Below are 20,648 nucleotides of genomic sequence, written 5' to 3'. Positions count from 1 at the left end.
GTTTTGTGGAAGACAATTTTTCCACGGATCGGGGGAGGGGTGGGGAATGGTTTGGGGATGATTCAAGTGCATTATATTTATTGTGTACTTTATTTCTATAGTTATTTCATCAGCTCTGCCTCAGGTCATCTCAGGCATCAGATCCTGAAGGTTGGGGACCCCTGGTCCAAGGACCAAGACCAGACCCTTCACTGGTCAAAGGCAGCCTGTCTGGGACACACACTCAGGACCCATGGTCTCCCCTGTGGAAGGCACAGCTGATGCATCACGTGGCGGTGGCTACTTGTAGACATGTACGGACACATGGGACACGGAGCAGCAGGGGGAAGATGAATCACCTTGCGTTTCACATGGAAGATCCAAGCTCCGACCCACCCACTCAAGAGACAGTATCTCAGTGCTCATGATTCACCCCGAAGGTGATCTTTCATACAATTTACCACCTGAACCATTTCTGAGTGTTCAATTCAGTGGCACTAAGTACATTCACATTGTTGTGTGACCATAACAGTATATTTGGATCATCTGTAGGATATGTGTATCATCGCACGATGAAGCCCTCTACCTATAAAACCACGAAGGTGAAACAAACCATATTTAGGTTCCTAAAGACCCTATTTGCCATTAAGATACAAGAGCAACAACTACCATGTCTCAGCCTGAAAAAATTTCCAAACATTTCCTAAATAATTAAGCAACTTAATTAGACATATTAGACTGAACTATGTAGGAAAAAACAGAATTTTCAAATCTTTCACCTCCAAAAGCTACAATTTCAGCCAACTCCTCTTTCATCCCACTTGACATGATTCTTTCCCATTTCCACACCTAAATTCACAGCCTCAGGTCCTCAGCACTGACTTCAAAGAGAAATACTCCATCATGTAAACATATTTTCAAGGAAACTGCCCACAAATGGCCTCAACACTCAAGTCACAGTGGAAAGGAAGCTTTCTTAGTTCTAGAGGTTGGCTACTTGGATTCTTATAAAAAACAAAGCACACATCTCAAACTGGAAATATTTTCTGTATTAACTTCAGACTTTTTATATAATGAACTGTCTAAAAATATAGGAAACTCACCTCAATATTTAAAATCCATTTAGATTCCCACAGAACAGTACTTTTTATTAATTCTATCACCATTCTTTTTTGCATCTCAGAATCAACAATGACTCACCTGAAAGAGAAAAACGAACCTGGAAACTGAATTCCACCTTAAACTGTGTTGTACTCACTGCTGTCAATGGACACTGTTTGCAAAATCTTTGTTTCTTTGCACGTGACTTGTTCACATTTTTCATTACTAACCAAGACCTTCAGGAAGCAGAAACAGGCTCAATAAATATCCAACCATTATCTGTGCTCTAAAAATCACAGCCACTTACTGATAGACTGTGACAAGGCTCCTGAGGGACTGCTTTGTGGACCAGCGCCTCACATTTGGGAGCCTGCTTACTGGAGAACTCCATCAGCCACTGTGAATGAACTATCTTCCCTAAATTCTATCATATACTTTTAGAAATAACCCCTCAATTTGTGTGAATTGCTACCAGTGATGTTGAAACTACTTCTACGTATCAGTGAGGAACCTCCTTTTCTGGAAGGCCAACACATATTGATAATTTATAATGGAAGGGAACCACCTATCACTTTTCCCTCATGAGAAGTCAGATACTGTGGACTCAGATATTATTCCTTCCTCTTTCTGCTCCCATTACCTTCTCCTTAGAACCCTTACCTAAGATTGTGCAAGGACCCAAAGAGTTATAAGATTTCATAGATAAATGTAATCATACCTTGAGAGAACATTCAGTTACTACCACCATTGCTGCAAATAAGTTAATGACTGTAGGAGCTGATGTACAAAACCATACTTCTCTTAAAAAAAAAAATCTAACCATGCCTACACAAACTTCCCTGTAAGCAGTAAATTTGCTCAAATTTTCAGCTATGACGTAATTGATTGGACAAAACCAAAACAGAGACAGGGATATGAACTTTTTTGAAAAATTATAGTTAGTAATATAATCTATCCATAATCATAAGTTTAAAAAATGAAGATCTTATTTTTCCAGAATACTCAGGATTTTACACTGGAAGGTACAGTGTAAACAATGCCTTGTCATGTACCAGTGAGACCCTATTAAACATAACCTCCAGTCAAGACACTATTTATGATAAAAGTAGAGAAAATCCCAGTGGATTACACTCTTCTGATTATCACAGAACAGCCCATTAGGATTCATTTTGTTCAGTTAGAAAATACACGAGGAAGTGTCAGAAGCCTCTGTTTCATACCCTGCAAGAGTATCCCAGATGCAGACAGACATGAGACAACTGACTCTGGAAATGAATAAACTCTAATAAAACCCTGTGCACAAAAGAACCAGCAACTCTACCTTCTCCTCAGGACTTGAGTCTCTGAATTAAATTCTGGAAATTAGAAGCACAGGAGAGTGACTGAGATGTAGACCTGCAGGATAACACTCCATGTCAATTATTTTCTTTGTTTAAATTTAAAACAACAAAGTTCCAAAGGATTTTTTTTTTCAGGCTTTCCCCTCCATCGTGTTTCCTTAAAAGTAATGCAAACCACCTTAATTACAACTGCCAGCCACATACGCTGTGCGACAACAAGAAACCACAGGGTCATAGCATCTCCCTCTCTAAGACACGCGTACTGTTGTTTTATTCACGAAGATCCTCAAGGTTTTAAGGACATAACAATTGGCCAGTGCTACCCTGAGAGCAAGAAAAGCCTCGACAGCAAAAAGACTCTAAATCCATTCCATGATAACCAACAACGGTGGTTTGCCTTAATAAATATCATCCACAAAAGAAACAACTGAAATTAGTATTAACATATTCAACTTTATAAGATAACTGGCTTCCCTTAAAAATTCAAAGCAACAATCATCTATTTCCTTTATCAAATAAAAACAGATCTCTGAGTTCTGGACATAACACACTATAGAACCGAACCTTTTTTTTTTTTTTTTTTTTTGCTTGTTTCAGTCAATATATGAAATAGCTATCTTAAAAAAAATCAAGATATCTAATTATGCAATCATATTTCTCAGCTTTGCACAGATATAGAACCAATAATCTCAAATCAGAAGAACAAATGCATTTACCTGTGTTCCTGTCTGGTAAGATACAGCAATGCTTCTGCAGGATGCCAGGCAAAACCTGTTTCAGAACAAATAAATAAAAGACATGCGGTTATCATTCAGGTAGAGAAAGGCATCTAATCAACCACTGCAAGTGTTTTTCTAATAAGGTCGTTTGATGCTGCATAGTCATCCGCCCAGAATGATCTAACAAATTAAACAGCACTGAAAAATTCTGACGACATACATTTTTCATCAAAAAGGTTAATCAGGTAAGTGTGTTGATTATATATGCTGCTCCTAGGATGGTAATGCAGTTCTGTTTAATGTATATCCCTAATGGGTCCTCCAAGTACCTTGAAAGCTGCACTCAGGGGGCTCCTACACTAAGGCAAATGGCCCACCAATTTTGTGATGGCTTTTAAAATATGAGATGCAATTAGAGCCTGAAAATGGAGGGTGCTGGGGTCGAACCTTGAGTCTATCTTCTAGGATCTTAGTTGAGAAGCCTTTATCATGAATGAGTCACAAGAAAATGTGAAAGAAGAGCCTGTGTTTACCTGCACAGTTTGGTAGTAAAAGGTGCAGGAAATACCTTGTTTGATAAGCAAAACGAAAGGCTTATCATGCAAAGGTTTCCCCAAGAGGCTACAGCAACATAAGGCAACTGCAAAGCACAGACGTAAACAGAACTTGGGACTGAAGAGATCTCTCTGGGAAATTTATGATTATGCTTTCTCACCTCAGTTAGGGCAAAAGCTGAACTCCTGTCTTAAATCATCCACCAACGAGGCTGCAACCATTCCTCAACCCTCCTCCCTGATACAAACCCTCAGGATCCTCAGCCAAGAAGCAAGCGGCAGCCTCTCTGAGCAAGTCATTCAGCCAGCGGAGGGGGACCAGGGGTGCTGCAAAGACCGAGCACTGCCCTCGACCAGCTCAGGGTCCAGCTGAGCAAACAACAGACTTGAGCAGGTGTTATCAATGTTTGCAGCAGTTTCCCTTTGGAACAATGGCTCCCTTCCCATCCACGCCCTTATGATGCCCTTAAGTTGGGGCAATTCTGCACATGATAGCCACATGGAGGACGAAAACGCACGTGATCGTGAGAAAGTTCTGCCAGGTCCTGCAGTTAAAGTCACTTGACCACAAAAGCCTCTCATATTCCTTCTGCCTATGAACACCCAAAGGGGTAAGTGCTAGCCTGATCCATCAAAACATTCACCTAATGGGTGTCCGTTTGTGCATCTCTGTCTCAGGGGACAGCTGAAAGCACTGTTGCCAGGCTATTCTTCTAAGGAATTACTGCCAACAGATGAGCCACAATAATGTGCAGAACAGGATGCCAAACAGATCACTGACTTTTCCTAGGAATACACCTTGAAGAAGTGGACATAGTACCTGCAGATCAGGTCACAGCCTGTGACCTGCCACCACTGCCATGAGACCACAATGCTGTCCCCATGAGAGCTGATGGAGTGACACTTGGGGGCTTTGGAGGGGGGTGTGGGGTAAAAAATAGGAGGCACACGTGGGGCAGGCAGCACACTGGCTCACACTGTGGAGAGAGGAAGGGGGACACAGGCGCTAAGGTGGCTGTCTAGTCAGCATTAACTAGCCCAGTACTAACTAGTCCAGCACTACCTAGTCAGGCATTAACCAGGATAGCACACCATCCTGGCACTAACTAGCCAAGCATTACCTGAAAGTCCTAGTTGCTCGGTCATGTCTGACTTTTTGTGACTCCATGGATTGTGGCCTGCCAGGAGCCTCTGTCCATGGAATTCTCCAGGCAAGAATACTGGAGTGGCAAGAATCCCATTCCACTATTCCATCCCAATGAGGGAATCCCCATGCCCTTCTCCAGGGGATCTTCCTAACCCAGGGACCGAATCTAGGTCTCTGGCATTGCAGGCAGATTCTTTACTGTATGAACCACCAGGGAAACCCTCAGTACTCAGTTGTGTCTGATTCTTTGTGACCTCAATGACTGAGGCACCCCAGGCTTCTCTGTCTATCACCAATTCCCAGAGCCTGCTCAAACTCATGTCCATCGAGTCAGTGACGCCATCCAACCATCTCATCCTCTGTCATCCCTTTCTCCTCCTGCCTTCAATTTTTCCCAGCATCAGCGTCTTTTCCAATAAGTTAGCTCTTCACATCTGGGGGCCAAAGTATTGGAGTCTCAGCTTCAGAATAAGTCCTTCTGAAGAATATTCAGGACTGATTCTGATTTCCTTTAATATTGACTGGTTTGATATCCTTGTAGTCCCAGGGATTCTCAAGGGTTTTCTTCAACACCACAGTTAAAAAGCATCAATTCTTTAGTGCTCAGCTTTCTTTATGGTCCAACTCTCAGATCTGTAAATGACTACAGGAAAAACTACAGCTTTGACTGTATGGACCTTTGCTGCCAAAGTAACATCTCTGCTTTTTAATATGCCGCCTAGGTTTGTCACAGCTTTTCTTCCAAGGAGCAAGTGTCTTTTAATTTCATTGCTGCAGTCACCATATGCAGTGATTTTGGAGTCCAGGAAAATAAAGTCTCTCACTGTTTCCATTGTTTCCCCATCTATCTGCCATGAAGTGACGGGATCAGATGCCATGATCTTCGTTTTTTGAATGCTGAGTTTTAAACCAGCTTTTTCACTCTCCTCTTTCACTTTCATCAAACATCAATACAGTATACTAACGCATATATATGGAATTCAGAAATATGGTAATGATAACACTGTATGCAAGACAGCAAAAGAGACATAGATGTATAGAACAGTCTTTTGGACTTTGTGGGAGAGGGCAAGGGTGGGATGATTTGGGAGAATGGTATTGAAACATGTATAATACCCTATGTGAAACGAATCGCCAGTCCAGGTTCGATGCATGATACAGGATGCTTGGGGCTGGTGCACTGGGATGACCCAGAGGGATGGTATGGGGAGGGAGATGGGAGGGGGGTTCAGGATGGGGAACACGTGTACACCTGTGGTGGATTCATGTTGATGTATGGCAAAACCAATACAATATTGTAAAGTAATTAGCCTCCAATTAAAATAAATTTATATTAAAAAACTAAAAAAAAAAAAACAACACCTTTTTAGTTCTTTGTTTTCTGCCATAAGGGTGGTGTCATCTGCATATCTGAGGCTGTTGATATTTCTCCCAGCAATCTTGATTCCAGATGGTGCTTCATCCAGCCCAGCGTTTCACATGATATATTCTGCATATAAGCTAAATAAGCAGGGTGACAACATACAGCCTTGACAGACTCCTTTCCCAATTTGGAACCAGTCTGTTGTTCCGTGTCCAGTTCTAACTGGTGCTTCTTGACCTGCAGGTCAGATGGCCTGGTTTTCCCATCTCTTGAAGAATTTTCCAGTTTGTTTTGATCCACGCAGTCAAAGGCTTTAGCATAGTCAGTGAAGCAGATGTTTTCATGGAATCCTCTTGCTTTTTCTATGATCCAACAGATGGTGGCAAGTTGATCTCTGGTTCCTCTGCCTTTTCGAAATCCAGCCTGAACATCTGGAAGCTCTCAGTTCATGCTGAACCTCATCTGGAAGTTCTCAGTTCACATATTACTGGTTCACGTACCAGTCCCATCACTTCATGGCAAATAGATAGGGAAATAATAGAAACAATGACAGTGACTAGGGAAGCCCTAGTCCAGCACTAACTAGCCAAGCATGACTAGCCCAGCACTAAGCAGCCCAGCACTATCCACCCCAGCGCTAACTAGGTTAGCACTAACTAGCCAAGCATGGCTAGCCCAGCACTAACCGCTCCAGCCTATCTAGTCCAGCACTATCCACCCCAGCACTAACCAACTAGCTCCACAGCATTTTCCATCGTGCAGCACCAGCTGAGTGCATGGTCAGGGCACTTCCCAGTCTGCAGGGAACCACTGTCCAAAACGGGGGCACCTGGGATGCCCTTCGGTGACCTCTGCACCCTCAGGACTCTGGTCAGAAGTGCCATCTTTTCTCCTCGATGTCCATTCTCCAGGGGCGAACCCCTGAACTCAGCCTCCGAGGCCCAGCCCCACCCTGCTCCCCAGCCCAGGCAGACTGCTCAGCCCAACCTGTGCGTCCACCTTTGCTCAGAGGCACCCTTGTGATTAGCTCTGTGCAGGGGTGACTGTGACTGTTATACACAACTTGACCAAGCCTGAAACACCCACATTAAACGTCCTCCCCAGGTGGTTCTGGATGAAGCCAGTTTGACTTGGTGGACTCAGTAAAGCAGGTCACCCTCTCCAGTGCGGAAGCCTCCTCCAATTCCAGAGGACCTGGACTCAAGAGGAGGTGGCAGGAATCTGTGGCCCCCAAGACCGACACTCCTTGTCCTCATGGGGAGTCCAGCTCAGTGGGGAGCTCCCCTGGGCACCTTCTATCAGAGTCTCTATTTTTTGGTGGAGGCAAACAGAATGTGACTCTTGTTACAAGGTCACCCTGAGGCCTCCCTCTTCCTGGCAGTGAGAATCTGAACATGAATCCCTCCCCCTAATGGAGCTCAGAACCAGCCTCCAACGGCCATAGTGTGTGATATGGTCTCCAGGATTTAGAAGAATGCCTACCACGACAGCCTGACTTCAAGCCTCATACCATCAAACATTCAATTCTGAATGTCAAGCACAGGACGCCCTTTATTATCATGTCCTGTGTCTGCAGAGGGGAAGCTGCATGTAGGAGTTCCAAACACACATTCACACACACAAACACGCACACACATGCACTTTTTCTAAATTACTGTCCCCGTTAAAATTGGAAAATGACCAAGGGACTGGTCCAGTGGTCAAGACTCTGTGCTTCCACTGCAGGGGGCACAGGTTAGATCCCTGGTCAGAGAACAAGAATCCCACACTCTGCAAGGTACAGACAGGAAAGAAGAAAAAGTAATTGCTGAAAATGACCAGGATTCCATTCTTATCAAAGAGACCGTTTAACTTTTTACAGAACATTCATCTGAGCCTAAAAATAGCAGGAATTGGCACAGAATGAGTTTGGACTGTCTGTTTCACAGTCCTAGCGTCACATTAGCTTTTTCTACATTTCAGAAACTGTTAGTTGCGGAGGTTAAGAACTAATTAAGAACTTATATTCATAAAAACAGACTTAAAAAGGCATGACAACTTAAATGATGAGAAGAAACACCATTTCTAGCTGTTCAAACGTGCTTCCCTGGTGGCTAACAGATGCTCAGGTCCTGTAGCCTGACCACTAGTGGGCTGTCCTTCTTGATGTGGGCTCATCTGGCTCCAGAGAATTCAGTTCAGAGATGTAAAAGGAACTGGAGGTCACTGACATTTTTAAATGCTCTGGGAGCTTCAAACAGCTCCATTGTGCTTGTGAAACTAATGGTAATTGCTTTGTTTGAAAATCCAGGATGTTCAACATTCGACGTTACTCACGCTTACCTGTCTCCTTTCTGCCCCTCCCTGAGAGCATGTGAGCTGGAACCTGAGGTCTCCCTCCCAGGACCCTAACCCATTCACTCTGCTCAGGGGTACCCAACTGGGAACGCAAAGGTCAGGTCCCCCCCTGAACCAGCCCCGCCTCCCAGGCCAGGCCCCTCTGCACTCTGCTGGCTGTAGGTCCCGTCCCGCCTCCCAGCCTCCCCGTCTGTGGGCGTCTCCCTGGCAATCTTCACTGGGCCCTGGACGGACACCCCCTGAGCCATAAGCCTCCTCCTCCCGGGACTTCAGAGCCCCATCACTGCCTCCGTGCCGTCACCCCAAATGCCCAGCGGGGACTCAGAATCAGCATGATGGGCCCTTCCCAACCACATCTGCACCTGCAGACCTCAAGTGTCTGCACGGGCGCCTCCACCTGCTTGGTGAGAACACAGGCCCCCCACTCCACTGCTGGGTCCACGGCTGCATCCCGCCCCCAGAGCCGTGGGTGGCACATGGGTTGGGGGTCCTGAATCTGTTGAAATGATTACAGATTAACAGACATGAAAGTGAGTCTTAAGTATTTTTGTAGATCCTCTGGCCTTTTAACAAATAAAAGCTCCTTGTTAGAGAGGAGGGAGCTGTGTGTCTGAGACACGGGGTTCATGATACCCGGTGGCTGGGGGTGACCTCCACGGTCCCTGCATGACCCTCCCTGAGACGAACCCCAAGGGCTACATGTAAGAGGCAGGAACAGGGACCAAGAACACGTGAGGGTTAAACGTGAGGTCACCACAATCCAACGGTGAGGCTGTGTGCCTGTCCCTCGCCATCTGAGTAAGCCCCCTGAGGTTCTGTGAGGCCCCTTGTGTTGCCCCAGTTCAAAGGTGCTGAACCTGAGGGTCCAAGGCTGAGGGAGGCTGAGCTCAGGCCCCACTGATGGTGCAGCACATGTCTGCCAGGGAGCTGAGCTCAGTGGATGATTCCCCTTGGAAGCCCATGACCAGCACACTCCCAGAATCTCAATAACACACAAAGTGCAGTTGCTGTTGAGTAACAGAGAGTCCCTGCATGTCCCACTCACTTGTCTGTCAGGACTGGGGCACACAAAGAACCCTCACCACTCAGGCTAGGCTGCTGAGGCCCCGGGGATGGAAGCCCAGGGTGCCAGCATAAGGCGAGCTGTTTCCATGGCACCTTGAGGACACAGAGCTCATTCCCTCAGCTGCCCCTGCACTGGGGAGGGCAGCCCACTCGGGTTAGTGGTCAGGGGGTGAGAACCACCCTGATCACGGCCTCACCTTGACCTCTGCTGTACCTTCAAAGCTTCTGTCGGGTCACGGGAACACAGACCCTCCTGGGAGGCTGGGACCGTCCCTGGCTTCATCAGCTGCCCCAGACAAGGGTGAAGTGGCCAGCAGGGCAGCCCTGCGCCGAAGGGAGGGAGATCCTGGGGGAGGCAGGGCACCCAGAGCTGGCTAGCGCCTGGCACAGCGTAGGCTCCCTCACCGTCCAGAGCAGGCAGAGTAGTCCTCAGGGTCACAGACACAGACCACAGTGTCCTGGGCTCCATCAGGAAACTGTAGCCTTCTCCAGCAGGACTGGCCTCCACTCAGGAGGACTGTGGTCCCCAGGCTCCAGGCAACCCTGCGGGGCCCCTGAGGCTAGCTTTACCTCTATCCTCTCCTCTCACAACACATCTTTCCTACTTTTCCACTGTTGACAAAGATGCATACTGGTCCCATCTATTTAATTAAATGCAATTAAATTTATTTTCAGCATAAAAAATTCAAGTGCACAGACCATGTGTAACTGAGATAAATTACAAGTGCACATTCATTTAATCAACGGCCTTGGCTGGGTTAAGAGGCATGAAACCATCCTTCAGGACTGTTCCAGATGGAGATAAACACTGTGTGGTCGGGTTTTTTAGGGAAGCAGATCAGCGGGGTAACAGGAGGTGCCACGGCGTGTGCATGTGTGCAGAGACGTCAGTATGTGAACATACAATGCATGTTTACCAGCTCCTGCAATCCTGCGGCTGAGTCCTCATAATAAACCCAGTGTTCTCCTGCCTTGAATGGCACAGCACGAACATGGTGACAAGGCTCTGAGTTCCTGTTCTTGGTACTTTGGGTTCATTTCTCGGCCGTACGGCAGTTCCATTCTTCATTTTTATTGCAGTACAGTTGCTTTACAACATTGTGTTAGCTTCCACCACACAGCAAAATAAATCAGTCATATGTATACATATGTCCCCTTCCCTTTTGGGTTTCCCTCCCATTTAAGGCTTTCCAGGTGGTGCTGGTGGTAAAGAATCCACCTGCCGATGCAGAACATGCAGGAGACGCGCGTTCAATCCCTGGGTCAGGAAGATGCCCTGGAGGAGGAAATGACAATCCACTCCAGCATTCTTGCCTGGGAAACCCCACGGACAGAGGAGCCTGGTGGGCTCTAGTCCACAGAGTCGCAAAGAGTTGGACATGACTGAGCACGCACGCATACCCATTTATAAAGGTCCTTATTTGCAATGGAGACACCGACGGAGAGAGCTGCAAGAACAGCAAGGGGCTAAGGTGGGGTAGAGGGAGCTGGGAGCCTGGGGCTGACACCATGCACAGAGCGGGCTCGGGGAGAACGCCGCACTGCACGGGGAGCTCTGTCTGCTCTGGGGAGGTCTGATTCTTCATCTGACCCCACAGCGGCTGCACCGGCTGCCCTTCCCACACCAGTACACGAGCGTCCAGCAGCTTCACGTCCACGACAGCGCCCGCCGGGCTCCGGTTTTCTGACAGGGAGCCTCCTCTCTCAAACGCTTGGATGCCCTGCCACATGACGGCGCCACCACGGCCAGCTCAGCTCAGGCACCCCCCACCCCCAGGCTGGCCCCTAGCAGAACTGCTGGGATGCTTCCCGTCCTTCCCCAGCCCTGAGGTTGATCGTGGGCGTGATGCTCCTTGTCCCAGGATGTGTTTCCCGACTCCCTCTGTGAAAGGTCCCTCTGTCCCACATCCAGTTCCATCATGGGAAGCCTCCTCTGCCTCATTCTTTTAGCCCAGGGATTAACCGAGTCAGACTCAAACTCCCTCTGGAATCCTAGATGGTAGTTGTTCAGACAGCACCTCTATCCATATGAAAACTGAAACATTAAAATAATAAACTTAAGTTTTTTAACACATGAGCAAGTTTTCATCAGTATGGACCCTGGAAACCCCCAGGTATATTTTGGGTTTACTGAGGAAAAACTGACCAATTAGATTGTAATATGTTTAAAGCATAAACATGACTAGTTGATACATGTGCACACTGTGAGATGATCACCATCAAGTTCATGAACACGTCCCTCAGCTCACAGGGCTAACTCTTGCATTTGTGTGCATGTGAATGTGTTGATAACATACGGGACCTACTCTCAGCATCTTTAAAGGACACAACACAAAACTGTAACTGCAGTCACTATGCTGTACGTTGGGTCTCCCAGACTTGTACTCATCTTACAGCTGGAAGTTTATGCCCTCTGATCAAGGTCTCATATCACCCCTTCCCCAGCCTCAGCTTCAATGACATAAGCATATGTGTGTGTTTGTTTCTACATAAAAGTTGTACCACACAGCATTTATCTCTATCTGGCTTATTTCACTTAGAAAAGCGTCCCCCAGGTTCATCCATGTCACCAAAAGTGGCAGGACATCCCCAACCTCACATCTTCCTTATCCATTCATCTGTCTTCAAATACTTAAGACTACTTCTACATCTTGGTTCCTGTGACTAAAGCAATGAGCATGCAGAGAAGATCCCTCCTTCAAGCTACTGATGTCATTTCCTTTGGATGCACACCCAGAAATAGGGCGGCTGGACCATATGGTGGTTCTATATTTAATTTTTTGAGGAACCTCCATACTGGATGTACGAATTTATATTTTCACCAACAGTGTACCAGAGTTTCCTTTTCTCCAACAAATGAACTGATTAAAAAATAAGCAAAAAAACATGAACAGACATTTTTCCAAAGAAGACATGCAGGTGGCCAAAGGCACATGAGAAGATGCTCAACACTGCTAATCATCAGGGCAACGCAAATCACACCACAATGTGGTGTCACCTCACACCTGTCAGAATGGCCATCATCAAAAAGACAAGAAGAAACTAGTGGTGTTGAGGACGTGGAGAAACACATCCCTTCAAGCCACCATCAGCCAGCACACCATCCATCCGGGACTCCATGCCCCTTCAGTAACAAGATTAAGAGTGGATCCTGAGCCCAGTTAATATCTGCTGAAGACTCCAGAATTAAAAGATGAGACTCTTCCCCTCCACCCTCCAACTACAAATCCTAACATGTTTTCCTGGAAATGCAGGCTCCCTCTCACTGCCTAGCAGCTTCGAGACCCTCACAAGCCACCACCTTACCTGCCCCACTGAGCCCCCTGCCCACCTCTGTCCCTCTCCCAGGAAGTGCAGAGCCAGCCTCAGGGGCTCCAGAACTTCATGACCCCAATGAGAGGTCCTTTGACCTCTGTTACATCAGAGGAGCATCCCACGTGCCTGATTCTGCACCCCCAGTGTGTCCTCAACTCCACATTCTCCTAAAAGGATCTGTGTCCACTGATTTCCCATCTCTGCCCACAAATTCAATCTGCCCCCACCACTGAGTTTTTCACAGGAGTGTTTAAACATACTCAGGTCTCTCCATCATTAAAAATGAGATTGACTGCCAGCATGACAGTACAAAAACCCCACTCCCTGCTCCCAGGGAAGATGGTGAAGATTATAGCAAAAAAAAAAAAAAAAAACACCCCAAAACAAAAAACAAACCATTTCAGCCTCTGGAAGTGGTCCTAAGGACAAACAGATAGTGAAGAAAATCTCCAGAAAGTCTACAGAAATTTGGGGAAAAGATGAGAGTTGGTGGTACTGGAACCTAGTTTGCTCCCACTCACCCTGTGCCCCCAGCTCAGCTCAGCGAGGCTGGGCCTGCACTAGGAGGGCAGGCAGACCAGGCTCCCTCCTACACCCCTCCCAGACCCAGGGCTTTCCCCCAGGAGAGAAGGGTTTCCAGCCCTGGCTGCCAGCTGAACACCTGGGGACTTGGGCCTGCCATTCCCCAGGCCCAAGCATGGCACCTGGGCTTTTCTCCCTGGGCAGTGGGCTGAGAACAGGAGGCCCTGACTGCTCTGCCCGCTGCAATGTGCTGGATGCATGTAGGAACCCTGTGCTGCTGTTCAGATCCTGGGGTAGGGAGTTGTGCTGCTGGCAGAGAAGTCTGCCTTCATCCCAACTCCTGGCTCCAGAGTCCCACCTCAGAGATTCTATCTGGGGCAAAAGGAAAGGAGAGCTTCCAGGCTCTTCTCCACAAACCTGACTTCTTCTGCACAGAACAGGAAGAAGCCTTTCATCCTGAGGGCGCTTTTGGGAGCAGGGGGCTGCAGTGAAAGGCCATCCCACACAAGCTAAGCTGTCGTGACTACTTTACAGGGGAGAACCAGGAACAGGAAGCCAGGAGGAACCCACGTGGGGTCCAAACAAAGATCAGAGCCTTGGAGACTTTTCCCTCAAAGGAGCCAAAATCTGACTGATTCATTCTTAGAGCAATTCATGCCCCAGAGCACAGTTTAAAACAATAGAGAAATCTTCCCACGAGAGAAGAGTCGTGGAGTTTAACAGATGGAGGTGGGCAGGAAAGAGGAGGGGATGCCTGCCAACCAACCTCCCCAATCAGGGCGATGTGGGCACACCCAAAGCTGTACATCCTTGAGGAACAGCACCTGACATTCAACCTGGAGGGTAGAGACAGATGTCACTAAAATGATCCAGCCAGACATTAAACAAATAAGCAAACAAACAACAACAAGCCTGGAGGGAGGGGGCTGGTGCTGACAGTTGCTATTAATACATTATTAAAATGTAGTTTTCAGTAAGCTCCAGAATATGCGAAGAAATAGGAAAGTACAGCCATACATCCAAACAAAAGCAAGCAACAGAAACCACCTAGAATAGGGACCAGTGATCAGACTTATCAGAAAAATACTTCAAAGTAGCCATTATAAACCTGCTCACAGAACTAATGGAAACCATGATTGCAGAAGTAAAGTAAGAGGACAGCGTTGATAAACAAACATATATTAATACAGGGATAGAAATTATTTAAAGAAATGGAAAATCTGGTGTCCAAAGTAAAATAGCTAAAATGGAAACTCACTTAAAGGGCTCAACACTAGGTCTGCACTAAGAGAAGAAAGAGTGAATGAGCCTGAGGACAGGCTGACAAAGGCTATGCTGAAGAAAAGACAGCAAACAGATGAAGACACAGAAAGAGGGCCGCGGAGCAGGGTGGGGGACACCTCAAAAGAAACGACTAAAAACATGCAGTGAAGAACGTTAAAGAATTAAAATGCAACATTAAAAATATTCACGTGTGTTTCCTCAGTCACTCGGTCATTCCTGACTCTTTGCGACCCCATGGACTGTAGCCCACTAGTTTCTTCTGTCCATGGGATTTCTCAGGCAAGAATACTGGAGTAGGTTGCCATTCCCTTCTCCAGGGGATCTCCCCGAACCAGGGATCGAACTCGAGTCTTCTGTGTCTCCTGCACTGCACGCATATTCTTCACCGCTGAGCCATTGGGGAAGCCCTGAAAAGATACTCAGATTATGCAGAAAAAGTGGTTAGGGAGGACAGCTAGAGGAAGATAAGCGAGACTGAGATGAACGGAGCATAAAAAGGAAAACAGCAGTTATAACTCCAACTACATTGCTAACAGTAAATGCGCTGGATTAAACAATCGCATCAAAGGCATAGATTGTCAGAATGGATTAAAAAAGAAAACATGCTCTAACTCTATGCTGTCTAGAGGAAACATACTATATGTTAAAAAAACTACAAATAGATTTAAAGTAATAGGATAAAAACAGACACCTTGCAAACAGCAACATAGGAAAGCTAGAGCAGAGGACTTCTGCGGCAATTCAGTGGTTAAGAATCCACCTTCCAACACAGAGGATGCAGGTTCAATCCCTGGTTGGGGAACTAAGATCCCACAAACCGCAAGGCAACTAAGCTTGTGAGCAACAGCTACTGAGCCTGCAGCCTGCAGCTGGAGAGAAGCCTGCCGCCTCAGTGAGGAAGCTCTGGGTGCCGCGACTAAGGCTGACGCAGCCACAAACAAGCCAACAGCATTCAAGAGAGAGCTGGTGCAGCAGTGATACCAGACAAAGGAGGGAAACAGACGGCGCTGCTAGACGTAAAAGGAGACAGTTTATATTGACAAGAGTGCCAATCCCTCAGAACATATAACAGTTGTAAGTATGTATGCACCTTAATAATAGAACACCAGAGTACATGAATCAGAGACTGTCAGGAATGAAGTGAGGTGTCCAATAATAACAGCCGAAGATGTCAATCCCTCATTTCCAATAACAGGCAGAACAGCTAGGCACAAGATCAACAGTATAGAATCCTCGAGCAGCTCTACACATCAATCAGACCTAACACAACATCTACAAAACGTTCCCCCAACAACAGCATCAAAGGACTCAGTTTTCTCAAGCACACCTGCAACAAGCACCAGAACAGACCACCTAATACTCCATACAAAAAGCTCAACAAATTTAAAAGCAGAGTGTTAACAGAAATTATGTTCTCTGACCACAATGAAATGGGATGAGATATCAATAATGGGAAAGAAATGGGGAAACTGACAAGCATGTGCAAATTAAACAAAGTATTCTTAAATAACCTATGGGGCAAAGAAAAAATCAAAAAGAAAATCAGAAAATATGTTGGGATTGATGAAAACAAAGACTGCCAAAGAATACTTAGAGGAAAACGTATAGCTACAAAGGCTTTTATTAAGAAAGAAAGGTCTCAGATAAGCAGGCTACGCTTTCAGCTTAAGACAGTGGGGAAAGAAGAACAAAGTGAACACAAAGGAAGAAAATAATAAAGACTAAAGCAGAAACTTGTGTAATAGAAAACATGAAACAAAAAAGAAAAATGAAATCTGACATGATCAATGAAACAAGCCTTTAGCTAGAATGATCAAGAAAAACGGGAAGGTTCAAATGAGCTTCAGGGTCAGGAATGAAACAAGGGATGTTATATAAACTTTACAGGGGAAAGGATTAAGGGCTAAAAAGGAAAAGTATGAACAACCTGCATCAGCAAATTAGATAACTTAGATGAAAAGGACAAATTCCTCAAATGAAACAAACTACCAAAACTCACTCAAGGAAAAAAAAAGACAGTCTGAACAGACCTACAGTAACAGAAGACAATGAACCAGTAAACAAACAAAATGTGTTCACAAAGAAAAGCTCAAACCCAAATAGCTTCTCCATCAAATTCCTCCAGAAGTGTGCTGCTAAGTCGCTTCAGTCATGTCTGACTCTGTGCGACCCCATAGACGGCAGCCCACCAGGCTCCCCCGTCCCTGGGATTCTCCAGGCAAGAACACTGGAGTGGGTTGCCATTTCCTTCTCCAATGCATGAAAGTGAAAAGTGAAAGTGAAGTCGCTCAGTCGTCTCCGACTTTGCGACCCCATGGACTTGACTGCAGCCCACCAGGCTCCTCCATCCATGGGATTTTCCAGGCAAGAGTACTGGAGTGGGTTGCCGTTGCCTTCTCCAAAAGTTTAGGAAGAATTAACACAAATTCTTTCCAAAAAATGTAAGAAAAGGGAACACTTCCAAATCATTTTATAAGATCAGTTTACCCTGATACCAAAATCAAAGACCTGATGAGAAAAGAAGGATAAGGATAAATATTTCTCATGAACATGGATGCAAAAATTCTCCATAAAATACTGGCAGAACTAATCCAGTGACATATAAAAATAATTATAAGTTCTTGACAGACACTCAGCAAGCTAGGGATAGAAGGGAGCTACCTCAATCTGAAAAACACATCTACAAAAACCTACAACTAACATCGTACCTAATGGAGATAGACTGAATGCTGTCTCCCAAAGAGCAAGAACAAGACTGGGATGCCCACCTTCACCTCTTCTAGTCAATGTAACACTCAGTTCAGTTCAGTCAGTCGCTCAGTCATGTTCGACTCTTTACGACCCCATGAATCACAGCACGCCAGGCCTCCCTGTCCATCACCATCTCCCGGAGTTCACTCAGACTCACATCCATCGAGTCAGTGATGCCATCCAGCCATCTCATCCTCGTCATCCCCTTCTCCTCCTGCCCCCAATCCCTCCCAGCATCAGAGTCTTTTCCAATGAGTCAACTCTTCGCATGAGGTGTCCAAAGTATTGGAGCTTCAGCTTTAGCATCATTCCTTCCAAAAAAATCCCAGGGCGGATCTCCTTCAGAATGGACTGGTTGGATCTCCTTGCAGTCCAAGGGACTCTCAAGAGTCTTCTCCAACACCACAGTTCAAAAGCATCAATTCTTTGGGGCTCTGCTTTCTTCACAGTCCAACTTTCACATCCATACATGATCACTGGAAAAACCATAGCCTTGACTAGATGGACCTTTGTTGGCAAAGTAATGTCACTGCTTTTGAATATGCTATCTAGGTTGGTCATAACTTTTCTTCCAAGGAGTAAGCGTCTTTTAATTTCACGGCTGCAGTCACCATCTGCAGTGATTTTGGAGCCCCCCAAAATAAAGTCTGACACTGTTTCACTGTTTCTCCATCTATTTCCCATGAAGTGATGGGACCGGATGCCATGATCTTCGTTTTCAGAATGTTGAGCTTTAAGCCAACTTTTTCACTCTCCTCTTTCACTTTCATCAAGAGGCTTTTTAGTTCCTCTTCACTTTCTGCCATAAGGGTGGTGTCATCTACATATCTGAGGTTACTGATATTTCTCCTGGCAATCCTGATTCCAGCTTGTGCTTCTTCCAGCCCAGCATTTCTCATGATGTACTCTGCACAGAAGTCAAATAAGCAGGGTGACAATATACAGCCTTGACGTACTCCTTTTCCTATTTGGAACCAGTCTGTTGTTCCATGTCCAGTTCTAACTGTTGCTTCCTGACCTGCAAATAGGTTTCTCAAGAGGCAGGTCAGGTGCTCTGGTGGAGGCCCCCAAAAAGGCAGTGAAAAGAAACAGAAGCATCCAGATTGGAAAGGAAGAAGTAAAACTAACACTGTTTGCTGTTGACCTAATCCTGTACCTAAAAATTTTTAAGAAATCCATTAAAAACAATTAGAACCAATAAGTAAGTTCTATAAGGTTGAAGGATACAAGGTTGATATAAAAAGTCAACTGTAATTCTAAACAGGTGGCTGACGGGAAGCTGCTGCATAGCACAGAGGGCTCAGCTCGGTGCTCCCTGATGATCTAGAGGCTGGGATGAGGTGTGTTGGGAAGGGAGGCTCCGGAGGGAGGACATGCAAGTGTATGCGTGGCTGATTCCCTCTGTTGTGCAGCAGAAACAAATAAAACATTTTAAATCAATTATACTAAAACAAAAAATTAATACAGGACCCACAAAAAATGAGAATAGTTCCATTTACAACTGCATCAAAAGAATAAAATATTTAGGAATAAATTCAACAAAAGAAAGCCTTACACTCTGAAAAATACAAACACTTTTGAAAGAAATCAAATATCTAAACAAACAAAAAAGCATCTCAAGTTTATGAATCAGATGACAATACTGTCGAGGTGGCAACACTCTTCAGACTGATTAGATTCAATGTTATCTGCACCACTGGTTTCTTTTTAGACACCAACGATGTGACTGCAAAATGCACATGAAATTGCAACAGACCCAGAAGAGCCCAAACAACCTTGAAAAACAACAAAAAGCTGAAGGACTCACATGTGGATTTTGAAACTTCCTACAAAATAGTAATCAAGACAGTGTGGTTCTGGCACAGAACTGATTAGTGTAAGAGAACTGAGACTCCAGATGTAAATTCACATATTTCATGGTCAGATGACCTTCAACAAATGGGCCAAGACGACTGAACGTGGAGAGGAGACTTCTCAACAGATGGGACTGAGATGACCAGCAGCCATGCACGAAAGACCCTAATCTCATACACACACAAAGATTAACTCACAATGGATAAAACACCTGAACTCTTAGAAGAAAATACTGTGGCACAATTTTATTGACTTTGGATTTGGAAATAAACTGATGATGCTGAGAAAGGTCTGGGATGATGGTGGTGATGGTTGCACAATAGTTTGAACGTACTTGATGCCACTGAGCTGGACATTTAAGAATGGTTAAAATGACGAATTTTAAGTTGCATGTATTTTTCCATAATTAGAGTAACAAAAAATTTAACCTTTAAAGATTAAAAAAAAAAGTTTTTAAAAGGAATAAAGTTCAAACACAATGTGAATGAACTCAACCTTGAAAACATTATGCTCAAGTGAAAACTCCTAAGACTTCATGTCACACAATTCCATGAATCGTCCAGAACAGGGAACTCCACAGAGACATGAAGTAGGTCAGGGGTGCCTAGGACTGGGGTGAGGGCTGGGAGGACAAGGGGATGAAAATGTCCTGAAATTGCAGTGATGTTGTATAAGCTCAAAGTCATGGGATTATACACTCCAAATGGGTAAACTGTGTAGTGTGTGAAGTATTTCTCAACAGAGTTGGCTTTTCCAAATGAGGAACCTTTCCTTGGGTAGAGGGCAAGTTTGCTTTTAGTTACAAGAGTGTAATGCTTCCTCACCTTTCCAACTAGTTCTTGCTTTGAAATTCCGTAATCAAGAAACAGAGACTTCCATACACTATTTAAAATAAAACAAAAACAGAAGAATAAATTTCTTCTAAATTTCTGGGGAAGAATGAGAAGAAAGTTCACAGAATACACACAGCATAGAGCAAAGCACATCATCTTTTAAAGTTTTCAAGCATGTACAAGCAATGATATCAACTTAAACACTACTACAAGATATATGCTATATTCAATAGGATAAAATCACCCAGAAAGAGAAAGATGAGGACTGTGTCAAAAAATAAAATCCAACTCTTTAAGTTCTCCCAAATAAACAGACATCAACAAGAATTGAGATGTACTGTAGTTGCGTTCAGGACAAGACTTTCAATAGAAAGGAGATTTCACAACAGATAAATACTGAAAGTCCAAATCTATCATGAATGCACATGCACTGAACGGCTAAAGCAAAATCTGTAGAATATTTAAGAATAAAGTCAACAAAACA

The sequence above is a fragment of the Ovis aries genome, chromosome 26 (assembly GCF_016772045.2).
Source record: "Ovis aries strain OAR_USU_Benz2616 breed Rambouillet chromosome 26, ARS-UI_Ramb_v3.0, whole genome shotgun sequence".
Taxonomy (NCBI): Eukaryota; Metazoa; Chordata; class Mammalia; order Artiodactyla; family Bovidae; genus Ovis; species Ovis aries.
Note: the sequence above shows the minus strand (reverse complement) of the source record.